Source organism: Petaurus breviceps, unplaced genomic scaffold, assembly GCF_028583685.1.
Source record: "Petaurus breviceps papuanus isolate PSGF00001 unplaced genomic scaffold, PetGlider_PUasm1.0 115, whole genome shotgun sequence".
Classification (NCBI taxonomy): domain Eukaryota; kingdom Metazoa; phylum Chordata; class Mammalia; order Diprotodontia; family Petauridae; genus Petaurus; species Petaurus breviceps.
The window spans coordinates 878,582-890,162 of NW_027185612.1; the positions used below are offsets into that span (position 1 = coordinate 878,582).

Below are 11,581 nucleotides of genomic sequence, written 5' to 3' on the forward strand. Positions count from 1 at the left end.
GTCAGTGGAACATTCTTTTTGGCTTACACCATGCCACACACCTAGGGAAGAATGCCCTCCAGTGCCCGATAAAGCCCATTTTTACTGGCAGTAAGCTAGGAGAAACCATCAGACAGGACTTTTGGGCCTGCCCAACCTGTGCTTAGGTGAACCCTGAAGGGGAGGTCAAACCATCTGCCCCCTTTTAAAACCTGTTCAGAGCAAGGGTACCTACCCAGGTGAAGACTAGCAGATATATTTTACACATATGCCCCCATGTAGGGGTTTCAAATTTCTTTTGTTTTTTGTTGACACCTTACTAATTGGGTAGAAGCTTCCCCTTGCAGAACTGAAAAGGCTGAGGAGGTACCAAATTGCCTATGAAAGTAAATTATACCTTGTTTTGGCTTGCCTGGCTCCTTACAGAATGACAATAGTCCAGCTTTTATTTCACAGATAACCCAGGCAGTGGCAAAGACACTTAAAATCACTTACCACCTCCACTCAGCCTGGAATCCAAAATCCTCTGGTAAAGTAGAGAAAATGAATCATATTCTTAAGCAGGTCCTTACTAAGCTATGCATAGAAACCCAAGAAGATTGGGTTAAGAATCTCCCAATTGGGCCGGTCATAGTCTGAATCACACCTTGGGAAAATATCAAGCTTAGTCCCTTTGAACTCCTGTATAGGAGGCCCTTCCTAACCTTTGAGATCCTGGTGCACTCAGAACAGCATTTAATTACCCAATTTGCCACTCAGTTAATAGCTGTCAGGAATGCTCTGACCGAATATGTCAATAAGTATCTCCCAAAATTTTTGGCAATGAAAAGTGTCCTGCTGCAGTACAACCTGGAGACTGAGTATACTTAAAGTCATGGAAAACCCAAAAGGGAGAACAGTTAGATGTCAAATGGAAGGGACCCTACTGAGTCATACTCACCATTCAACAGCAGTAACTCAAAGGTCTCCCCAGCTGGACTCATAATTCTAGGATTAAACCAGTACCACCTCTTCCTTCCCCACCTGACCCCCTGTGAGCCATTGGAGGACCTCAAGCTACTGTTTAGAAAGGCCTCAGCCCCCTCCAGCAAAACGGATAAAAAGAGGTGAAATTATACCTGCCCTTTTCCTTTTGGCTTTGCCATAGTCATCTTTAATTCCAACCAGGAAAATTGTCTTATAAACCAGGGAAATTTGTACTTTTTTGTGCCTGTTTTGGTCTTTGTTTGCTTACCCTCCTTGCCAGGTTTGTCTCCTCCAGGGGTCAAGCCATCAACCTCCAAATGACCACTCAGGCTATACCAACTTCTGACTGGATCCAAGTTCTCCAGCCCACTGGACCTGGTATCAGGCATGGTGCAGAGTCTGACCCCTTGAATATGAAGTCTGACCCCCTTGAAAGGGACTCAGAGAGGCAGGGACAGCTCTACTCCCTTTAAAGCAGGAAGCACTTTCAGAAGCTGAGACCTTCACCCTTTACCCCATTTGTTTCAGGGGAGAATGATGTAGAACAAGCTCTGGGACCCCCTTGAACTCTCCTTGAAGCTTCCCATTTGATGAAGTATTTGCCTGAGGTCACAGGCCTTTCATTGTGGCTCTGCTCAAATCTCTATCCCTCCTTTGTCCAGTAACTTCCGGCCCTTAATCCTCCCAAAATATCTATACCCAAATCTGTTATACCCTTGAACTAGCCTAGCCCTCCATTGTGTGTAGTCTCTAGGTAGCCTCCAGCAACTTCCCACCCTTAATCACTCATCACTGGAGTCTGATCTCATTGATACCTCCTGAAGACTCCCCCCAAACTCCTCCCCTAGACTACCCCTAGATTTCTTCCACAACCTTTCTGTATATAAGACCCCACCTTGCCTCCATGAGGTGTGAGAGTGCCAGAGAATTTTCTATCACAGACTTGCTCTATGTCAGATGATTCTGGTCCACTTGTCCAATGCAAGAGTCACAGATAATGAGGCTCCTTAAGAGTCTACCCAATATGGTGAACCTTTAATAAACTTTGCTTTTCTTTGGCTAAGAGAAGACTTGATTCGAATTCATTAGGCAGGACCCGCTGTGTTGGTGTTTTGGGGTCTCGAGCACCCCTAAGCTTATACCTCATCATTTTTATGATTCCCTAATAGAATCCTGACCTCTTTAGGATGAGATCAGGAGCACCCCTCACTTGGAAGGTGCTGCCACCCCAACTTGTAGGAATGATACAACACCCACTAACTGTCACGTCCCCACTTTAGATGATTGTGGATATTATATGATGGTTAATCACACTCCTGTCAAAGAGTCTGCTCAGAGGGATGAGTAGATAAAATACAACAGGAACTACCAACTAGTCCATAGTCTTTGGGAGTCTTCTCAGATGCTGAAAACTCTTAGTTTAGTATTTTCTGGGATGCCAGGGAGGGAATGCGGCGGCTGGGATTGTGAGGGGATGGGTAAGTACCACCCACTTCCCCTTAGTCAGAGGAGGGAAACCTCATCAGGAGTGGACAGACTTCAGGTCAGGGAATCTGAGCAATATGTACATTTATTGGGTGTAATTTGCATTCATAGGATTGGTTCTGTCAAGCTTGATCTCCCAAGGGACTGGGTTCAGATCTGTCCTGCTTATACTCAGGCACAGGCCTTATTTTCTCAGCATGTTGGTCCTGGTCAGTGCTTGTTTCTACAACAAAACGTTCAGGATTTTGTAGACTTCATGTGTCACATGTAAGGCTGAAAACTCTCCTCTTATGTAGAATCCAGTAGGCACCTGTGTCCCCTGCATGGGCTCAGTGGTCACTCATTGAGTTACCAAACTACCTCCTCTGAAATTGTCTATTCCCCACTCGTTACATCTGCCTTGAAACTCTCAGAAGCCTGGAAGACATTATCTCCACAACAAAATACTTCCTATATCCTCATGATTTAACCAAACTTTTAAGCTTTAGGGGTAGGGAAACATAAAGAGAAAAAGGCAGACAGGAAGTCTATGAGTCAGAGGCCCATAGAACTAGAGGGACCTTGGAGGTCTTTTAGTACAACTTTATTTAACCGTTAAGGAAACTGAGGCCCAGAGAAGTTAGGTGACTTGTCCAAGCTCACATAGGTAGTAAATGTTGCACAGGTCTTTCTTGTTTCCTCCACAGTTCTTCTCTCTCTGAGTTTCTGATCAAATAACATAATGTCTACGAAAAGTATTTATAAACTTATAACACCTCTATAAATATGAACTATTATTATTTTGGGAAAGTTTGATATGTCCCCAAAATGTCTTGTACATTGGTCTGTGATGGCCTCACCTCCTCATGTCTGGTGCAAAATCCCCAAATCACTTTATTCCTCTGGGTCTTAATTTCCTCACTTAAGAATCTAGGGGTTGGGACTGGATAACCTGGCCCCTTAACCATGGTGTGCTAGAGGCAGCTCAAAGCTGCTCAGGAAAGTTGACTATTGCATTTTTAGTATGGACATCCCTCCCTCTCAGACTCCCTGCCTCAGTTCCTGGGCCTGTGTTTGTTCTGAGGGTGAATAACCTACATTCAGTTCCCCTTCTGTTTAGTGGTCTAAGATTGGGGAACAAGTCAGGGTGTTTGCTGACAGTTTCCTAACCCCTGCTTAACTTTGCTCTTCTGACCCCTCCTCCCTCTCCAGTTTTCTGGTGTGGGCTGAGGAGAAGGAAACATCCTGGGAGATGGAACTGAGGCTTAACCCTGCAGCCTGGGGTGAGGAGGAGGTTGGAGGGGACTGGAACAAAGCAGGAGAGGCTGGTATGGCAGCAGCTTCCCAGTGGCTACACTTCTGGCCCCATGGGGATGAACCTGACTCTTTCCTGGCCCTGGGGAAGGTGGAGGCTGTTCTCCCTTCTCCTCCCCAGCAGCTCCAGGCACAGGTCAGGAGCAGAGAGAGCTGGAAGGGCCTGTCCAGACAGAACTTTGATCACCTGTGCCCCTCCCTGGCTCCTGTACTCAGTAGAGATCAATGATTCTCATTGCAATGGATGCTATGAATGGTCAGTAAATCTACACACAAATCATTTTGCTGATACCTCTTGTTTTTTACATCAGAGTCGTTTCTGGATCTTAATCCCTCCCCCACCAGGGAGCCTCCCTTGTCATAAAGAAAAGAGTGAAAGGAAGTTACTTAAAACAGTGACCTTGCCTAAGCAGTGCATCCTTTTGGTGCTGTTGTCTCTCTGCCAAGGGGAGGAATGTATCTGTTCACTGGGAAACATGACTGTGTTTTTTATTGCTCAGAACTGTTTCCTTCTGGCCAAGTCAACAAGCCTTTGGTAAGTGCCTTCTGTGTGCCAGGTGCTGGGCAAACCCTGCCCTGTCCTAGAAGAGCTCACCTTGTACTGGAGGCTGCAGTATGTGCATAAATGATTAAATAGGAGGTGATTGGAGGAGGAGAGGGAGTGTGGCATAAGAGAGATCAAAGCTCAGCCAGAGAGACCTGGATTCGAGTCCTGCTTCGGATACTAGCTGACCTTGGGCCAGTTACCCTCTCAGTGAATGCTGTTGGATGTTCTTTTTCCATTCTTTTTTAATATATTTTAAAAATGTTTAATACTAACTTAATATTTTGAGTTATAAATTCTCTCCTTTCCTCCATTCCGTAACCCATCCATCGAGAGGTCAAGCAATATGATACCCATTATATATGCAAAGTCATGTAAAACATTTTCTTTTTAGCCATGTTGCAAAAAAGGGGGAGAGCAAGAAAAATAAGGTGAAAAAAAAACTTCAGTCTTTCTTCAGAGTTCATCAGTTCTCTCTCTGGGGCTGGGCAGCATTTTTCATCATGAGTCCTTTGGATTGTCTTGGGTTGTTGTATGGATCAGAATAGCTTAGTCTTTCACACTTGATTTGTGTTACAATGTTGCTGTGGCTGTGTATGGTGGTTCTGCTCACTTCACTTTTCCTCACTTCATATCAGTTCATAGACTTGTTCCCAGGTTTTTCTTTAAACCATCCTCTTGTGAAAATTAATTATTAATCCAATATTTTATATTTTATTTCTATTCTGTGACTGATTATATTCTGCAACTATTTTCTGCATTCAGTATAACAAACCTTATCCTCTTCCTTAAAGAAAAAACTCTGAGCTAAGTTCAGTACTCTCATAAAACACTTTCTCTCTAAGGGAACTGTTTTCCTAGCACCACCTGCAAATCATTTTGTTCTAAGGAAGCTTGTAATCCCTGATAATTTCAGCTCCTTAGAAACTCCATGTCATCTGTGTCCTATCCTTGAGAATGGATAGGCTGTGGATAAGCTTGTCCCATCTTAGCCTTATCATTGCCCAATTAAAAGTGGTCTTACCTCATTTCCAGGTACCATTGAATCTGGTAACCCTGGTCCACTATCAGTGGCCTTGGGATGCAGCTAACCTAGTCCTTTAAAACAGTGAAAGGTGGCCCTCTTCTTGCGAGTGTGTGTGTGTGTGTGTGTGTGTTTAAACCCTTTCCCTCAGTGTAACCAGTCCTGATTCCTCACCCCCACAGTGTTATCAACCCTATAACCAGCTATATGATTTTCTTACCTCTTCTGATCTTCCTTTGTTCTATGCCCATAAAAAGGAATTGAATCTTCAATTCTTTTCCTTTAGCTAGAAACGGAGGCAAGACATTTGGTCAGCTTTATTAACAGGTAGCACCCCTGATAATGCAGTTTTATATTTCTCAGAGACATAGATAGTGCCTCAGTCCAGCTTTTGTTGAATTTCTTTTGTGACACCCTTGCTCATTTCTAATACCACAATAGGATTCTATCACCATTAAATGCCACAATTTATTTAACCACTCCTCAATTTCCAATTCCTGAGGCAGAGAAGTGGCAGAAAAGTTGTCAGCCTGCATTGATAAAGGGATTTTATTGCTGAGAGATAGATCCCTGTACCATGAAATCGCAGATTCAGTCCATTTTTATGCCTTGAGGAAGCAGAAAACACTGACAGCTTTGGGGGAGCAAGGAAGGCCACATGGAGAAAGTGTCACCTCAGCTGAGCACTGAAGGAAAGTCAGAATTTTAATAGGCAGTGGTGAGGAAGAAGTGTCTTCCAGACCTAGGGGATGACCTGTGCACAGAAGGGCTTAGGGGGAGGAGATAGAATGTCAAATTTAGAGGACACTAAGAAGGTCATTTGGGTAGAATGTGGAGTAAATGGAGGGGAGTAACATGAAATACAAATGGAAAGGTAGAACTGGAAGTAGATTATGAGGGTGAGGAATTTGGATTTTCTTCTAGAGACAATGGGGAATGTGAAAATTGTAATCTTTATATTGTTTGATGTTATAGTGCTAGAACATCAGTATTGGAGTTGATGTGGATACAAAGGTGCCCTATAGGTTGGGATGACCTTTCATTGGGTTACCTTCTAGAGGCACCCTAAAATACAGAGGTGCCCTAAGGATTGAGTTTCTCATTCCCTGGCCTCCTAAAATCTCCCCTTATCTTGAAATATCACAAAACTTCCCCTTATCCTAAAATTCCTTGTCTCCTCTCATCCTGGGTCATAAGAATTCCCTAGTCTCCCTTTTCTTGTGTCATTCATTGTCCTCATCCTGTGTCCTTATCATCCTTATCTATCCTTATCTTGTCCCTAAATCTCCAACCACCTTTAGAAACCCTAAACCTTACATCACCATCCTACAGGCTGTGTAGCTTTCTGGCTATATAAGTCTGGTTCTTTTCCTATATCATTGCCTTTGTTCAGCTCCTTGCTAAGTCTCAGGCTCGCATGCTTTTGAGTTAATAAAACTCCCTTTGGCTAAAGAGAAGGTCTTATTGAATTCTTTCAAAAATCTGAACCAGCTCTTCCCACTTTGAACCCTGACAGAGTCACTTAGGCTAAGTGGTCCTAAGGTCTTTAAAATCTATGGTCAAAGTCAGATGAGGTTGTACTTCTCCACTGTTCTGACCTGTGCTAACCTTGTGTCAGGCAGTTTTTACTCCAAGCTTCTGACTGGATAAAACTTCTGAGCAGCTGCAGCCATAGGAGGGTTTGGGTTCACTTTGGGGGATTTCTTCTGTGTCTGACTCTTTACTCCCATTCAGAAAACCTGGACAATGCACCTTCAGATACCTCTCTGCAAACACATGCAGAACTCAGAGAAGGAAACATTTACAAGTCAGAGAGAACGAAGAGAATTTGTATTAGAGCTTGAAGAGGGTGCGCTATTAGGTTCAGCAGGAACTCTGATCTTATCTAAGACCAGAAAACCTGCAATAGAGTCTGGAAAGAATTCAAAGTCTTAGGCTTAATTGGAGTGAGAGTTGAAAAGTTTATTTTTAAGCTTTTACAGAAGCGGGCAAGAGTCCTTAGGGGACTTTTTGCAGGTGAAAGGGGGCACAGGCTTTCACTTTTAAAGGGTAGGGCTGCCATTGTCTGGGCCGACAGGATGGATGTAAGGAAACCAAGGCTAACTTGTGACTTCAGTGCATAGATAAAAGTTTGAGGAGTTTAACTTGGAGATGAAATTTGGGCCAGACAGGAGACATGAGGCAACTATAATTGGGCTAGATTAAGCAAGATCAAAGGAGTCACAATTTGTTGCCAAGGGAGAGTGTGGATAGGGGGAAGGGGCAGAGTTTGAGGCTGGGAAAGGGAAATGTGATTTTACAGACTGGTTTTACAAATTGGTTTTACAGACTGATGTTATTACAAATTGATTTAGACCCCAGGTACCCCGTCAGAGTCACAGGTTGTTGCCTAGGCAGAGTGCAGTTAGGGGGAAGGGGCAGAGTTTGAGGCTGGGAAAGGGAAACGTGATTTTACAAACTGGTTTTACAAATTGATGTTACAAAGTTTTACAGACTGATGTTACAAATATAGATCCCAATCAGAGTTGTTTCTGGATCTTATCCCTTCCCCCACCAGGGAGCCCTCCCTTGTCATAAAGAAAAGAGTGAAAGGAAGTTACTTAAAACAGTGACCTTGCCTAACCAGTGCATCCTTTATAGCAGCTCTTTTTTATGGTGGCAAAAAAAAAATTGGAAATAGAGGGGATATTCATCAATTGGAGAAAGGCTAAACAAGTTGTTCTATTCTCTACTTTGATCCTGTCCCTTTTTAAAAGTGGGTGCTTCCAACTTCCCTCCCCACCAGCCTGCCTTCCCGTCCATCATCCCCCTTCTCATCCCCCTCACCCCTACTCTCCTGTAGGGTGAGATATCCTATTTAGTGTGTATATCATTCCCTCCCTAAGCCAAATTCAATGAGAATAAGGTCGACCCATTCCTTTTTTGCCTTCCTGTTCTTCCCCTATTCTGTTTCTCCCCATCTTCTCTCATGATATTCCTCTCTCACCTCTTAATTTCACCTTTTAAGTATCATCCCTTCCAATTAAATTGGTCCTGTGCCCTGTATCTATGTATACTTGTACACATATGTAACACACTCACATGAAGGGACCAGACCTGACATCAGGAGACTTGAGTCCAAATCCAGGCTTTAGCATATCTAGGTGTGAGAACCTGGACAAGTCATTTAACCCTGTCTTAGTTTCCTCACCCTAAAAATGGGAAAGATAACAATAGCACCTACTCTGAGGATTGTTCTGAAGATCAAATGAGATAATATTGCAAAGTATTTTGAAAACATTTATTTATTACTTTTGATTTTACTTATTTCAATCATATATAAAATATTCATTTTTAAACAGACATTTAACTTTCATTAAGAGAAATTTTGAGTTCCAAATTCTCATCCTCTTTCTCATCTCTCCTTATGGAAAAAAAATAAGAAATTTTACCCAGATTATATATGTACAGCTGTGCAAAACAAATGCCTATATTAGTCATGTTGTGAAAGAAAACAGAAAACATATAACAAAAATAGTTTAAAATATGAAAGACGCCTTTGCATTTGTACTTTGTCAGTTACTTCTATAGAGGTAGATAGCATTTTTCTACAAAGGGCCTTCAGAATTGTCTTAGACCATTGCACTGCAGAGAATAGCCAAGTCATTCACAGGGTAATCATCTTACAGTATTGCTGTTACTGTGTACGATGTTCTCCTGGTTCTGTTCACTTCACTTTACATCAGCTCATGTAAGTCTTTCCAGGTTTTTCTGAAACCATCCAGCTCCTCGTTTCTCATAGTACAATAGTTTTCCCTCATAATCACATACTACAGCTTGCTCAGCCACTCTCCAATACTCTGAAAATATTAAACTGCTATGCTGATGCTAGGGAGTAGTGTCATTATTAGCTAGAAGCATAAAATGTCTGAAGACAAAGGACCTCGCCAAGACAACCCAGAAGGAGCTGCACTTTGTCAGAGCATAACTACTCCTTTTCTGTCTCAGAGAATGCTCCAATCCTCACTAATGATGCCAAACCTGCTATGTACATGAACCATTCCTCCTCCACCCCCCAGGCATTGAACTTGCTCTGGGTCACCTCCTGTTCTCTATCTATGGCAGGCAGTGGGCAGGCTACTCTTGGAGTCAGAAGACCAGAATTTTGCTTAGACACCGACTAGCCATGTCTCCTCCAAAAAGTTAACCAGCTCCTCTCTGAATCGATTATTTGTCTGCAAAGTGGGGCTAACAATTGTAGCACTATAGAATTGTTGGGAGGAAAGTGCTTTGTCAATCTGGTCAAAACCAATATTACCTAGGTCATTTTTTAGAATACAGTATTGCATTGGGAATGGGAGTTTGAAGATCTTCCCTGCTCCTCAATAAGCTTAGGGAGAACTTGAAGACCTTCCCTGCTTTTAAAGTAAACCCTGCCCCCTAATAGGCACATGCAGCCTTGGATGGGAGGAGTTTGCTGAAGGGTGGAGCAGAGCCATAGGAAGCTGAGAGTCAGAGGTAGAGATAGGGTGTGAGAGAAAGGAGCTCAGCCAAGGGGATAGAGAGGTTTGTGAGTAAATATTGATCTTGTATTGGTTTGTGGGAAGGCTCTCTGTTACATTGTGGTGCATTAACCTTTATGTTGCTTTGATAGGTTCAGTTTCCTGATATCTAAATAAATGCTTTGGTTCTGTCCTCTATATGGAGAGTTTGTTATATTTTGCAATTGTCTACTATATGGGACCATTTATCATCATGGTCAGTGCTATAAATATTGTACTGGCACTACAAATTCCCAGGCTGAAAAAAGATGTTTACCTACCTGTGGAAGGAACAGAGGAGCTCAGAGGAGGGTGGTGTGTACTAGGGTTGTGGGGTGGGAAGAATGAGGATCTATATTCAGGGGTTCAGAGTAGGGAGAGGTTTTGTAAGGGCTCCCCCTATCCATCATAGAAGACTCAGTGGAGCAAGGGAGTGGCAGAGGCCTAGAGAAGCTCTTTCCAGTTCAGTAGTAGGATTTTCTCCCTCTCTGGCATCTGTGGCTCTTGCCCTGCCTAACCTCCTTCCAAAAGCTGCCTCCCAGGGCCAGCTGTCCCTGCTGGAAAGGATACCCTAAAATGACAGGCTGTGGTCCCTCTGAAATCTGGAATTTAATCCCTAATGTCTCTGTCTCATTCTAGGCATCACTTTGTGGGACAGGGAGACCCTTGAGAGAAATGTGACCACAGAAGAGCAGTGCAAGACTGAAATTGATACCATCACCTCTGACTCTATTGATGAGAAGACCAATGCCATGAATATCTCTGCAGAACTGAGAGCAAGTGTCCGGGGGTGGGGGTGGGGGTGGGATGGTGAAAATAGAATGCTCTGCCAAGTAATTAAATGACACCAAGACATTCCAGAAGCAAGCCTGGGTCACTCTCAAGTACAGTGTGACTACACAGTATTCCCACTTCACGATGAACCACCTGGTATATCAGAATATTTCTCACCATGATGTGTTTGATAATGGAACAGCCACCCACGTGGTCACTGCAGTGCTCTATGGGGCCCAGGCTTTCTTTGTGTTTGATCATAAAGTTTCCACCAATGAAAATGTCAAGGATATAGAAGGATCCTTGAGGACTGAAATAAAGAAGATTCCCAAAATATCAGGAAAAATAGGGGGAGGGATGAAAATGGAGCTCATGGAGAAAAAATCAAACAAGGAATTCAGGTGCAAGTTTTATGGGGATTTTGTCCTTGAGAGCAATCCAGTGACTTATGAAGATGCAGTAACAGTCTATGCCTCCCTTCCTAAGCTGCTTAGGGGGCCATGGGATGCCCCTCCAAGTCTGGCTGTACCCTCTGGAGAAGCTGAGCTCGAAGGCTGCCAGGCTAGTTTGGGGGATCAGCATTAGCTTGGTGTTGGATACCCAGGACACTCTGGAGAAGTTATCTGAGTGTGACAAGAGGTGTAATGACATGTTGGAGGCACCAGGGCTCTCAGTCTTTTCTGCCATCAGGGAAAAGGTCAGGCTATTCCAAGAGCTAAATAGGCAGCACAGGCAGCTTTTACAAAAGGAAATAGCCAAGGCCTTACCCCTGATCTGGGCAGGCAGAGCAGAGGAAGATGAGCTGACCAGGATTTTAACTAGGGAAAGCCAGTCCCCATTCAGCACTAGGAGGCTCTCAGAGTTCCTGGATCAGAAGCTCCAGGAGATGAAGGTGGTAAATTCCTACCTCACCCTTCTGAAGGGGGTGCCAATCATGGCTGACAAGAATGAGGTAGACACTGTGGTTCTAGGCTGTGCCCACAGATTTGTCCTGGT

The 11,581-nt window shown here is 43.6% G+C and overlaps 2 protein-coding genes across 5 annotated transcripts in view; one reads left to right on the top strand and one right to left on the bottom strand.

Annotated features, from left to right (window-relative positions):
• Window positions 1-11,581, bottom strand: part of LOC138157655 (stonustoxin subunit alpha-like) — a 361,938-nt gene that overhangs the window by 190,152 nt on the left and 160,205 nt on the right. The window lies entirely within an intron of this gene.
• Window positions 1-11,581, top strand: part of LOC138157633 (stonustoxin subunit alpha-like) — a 146,266-nt gene that overhangs the window by 24,206 nt on the left and 110,479 nt on the right. The gene's annotated exons all lie outside the window — the stretch shown is intronic.